Source organism: Sceloporus occidentalis, unplaced genomic scaffold, assembly GCF_023333645.1.
Source record: "Sceloporus occidentalis isolate IW3139 unplaced genomic scaffold, rSceOcc1.0.p SCAF_1, whole genome shotgun sequence".
NCBI classification, from domain to species: Eukaryota; Metazoa; Chordata; class Lepidosauria; order Squamata; family Phrynosomatidae; genus Sceloporus; species Sceloporus occidentalis.
In genome coordinates, this window is record NW_028316981.1 from 11072911 (window position 1) to 11074551 (window position 1641).

Below are 1641 nucleotides of genomic sequence, written 5' to 3' on the forward strand. Positions count from 1 at the left end.
GTTGAACTTTTCTGCTGCTTGCAGATTCTGCTACTGTCTGTGCAGCAGCAGTTTAAAATACGAACTACGATTTAGCGCTAGACAGCAGATGGCATAGAAGGGCACTCTTACTAATTGCTATTTGTCTATTTTAAACCTTAACTACTCAATATATAAGTATATGTTTCCAGTTGTTTTTATATGAAATGTTGTAGATATTTCAGAAGATTCAACCAGAGAGACCCAGAAGCACAGGAAAATTAGCAAATTTATTTAAGCCGGCTTTGCTTCAGGGGAATCATTTCTCAAAGCCTGAAGACCCCTTCAACAAGTGCTCCACCATTTTATATGGATTCAAACAAAGAGATTCCTTTCTACATCATACGTTGGTTAAAAGAAAAGCTATACATATAGAAATCGTACATTGATTGGTTAGCATATGCATACATTAAAAATCGACGTGAGACCCTCGTGGACACATTCCTATCAGTTTCATTTTAAACTCTGTGCCATGATGTTTTTAAGTGCATTCCACACTTAATTTATGTTCTGTTCATTGCCAGTCTTTAGACATCTGGAATGTTATTCTGACCCCACTTATCTAAACACCTCTCAGCCAGGGCTTTTTCTCTGAATCTCTCTCTCTCATTTTGACTGTTAGTAACAAATATATTGATTAATATTGAATATTTTGGATATAACTATCACATTCTCTGTACTGTTGTAACCTAATGTGATTCTTAAATTTTGTAAATGGTATATCCTTCTATTGGTTTGTGACTGCAAATAAATATATACATTGTACAGTTGGCCCTCCACATTTCCTGTGTTGACTTTGGCAGATTTTATTATTCACATGGCTGGTCTATGTCTTAGCTATGGTCAACAGAAAAGTTGTGGCTCTTCTTAATATAATAGGCTCATTTTTTGTAAAGTAAAATTTTAACCTTTTGCCTTGCTGGCTAGAAATCTTTAACTTGTAGGGGTCCCAGTAACAATTTATTCCTAATTTCTGATGACAAAGGACAGCTGAATAAATAATGGGGAAGATCTTTGATTTTATTTTGATCACAATGACAGAGACACTGTCGGTATGGTATTTTGGCAAATCTTGAATTTAAACTTTTGTACATCATATCTAATGTGATATTTTCATGTCTCATTTATTTCCTGTTTTGGTACTATGCCCTATGGTCATGTACAATATATGTAATTGATTTATTGATTATTCACAGATTTTATTAATATGTTATCTCTAGGTCCTCCAGTGTGATTCTTCCAGAAGCTCATCATGGAGGACCAAGAATTGTTTAGTCAAAGGCTTTCATGGCCAGCATCCATAGTTTTTTGTGGGTTTTTCGGGCCATGTGGCTGTTCTAGACATCTTCAGAGATTCTTCAAGAAAACTCTTCGCTAGGCGTTTGTAGGTCCTCCTGCTCAATTCTAAGGTCAGCTTCTGGCAGACGTTGGCCATAAAGTTGCATTGGAGAACCTAGAGAGATGTTCTTTCAGGTTAAAAAAATGTTGTTGTTGTTTTATTTTCAATTTTCCCCCTTTCACGGGGTTCCTGTGCCCCTAGCCCCAGCGAATGTTGAGGGCCCACTGTAATAATAATAATTTGCAATAATATGTAATAATAAAATGCAGAGTGTGTATTACCCT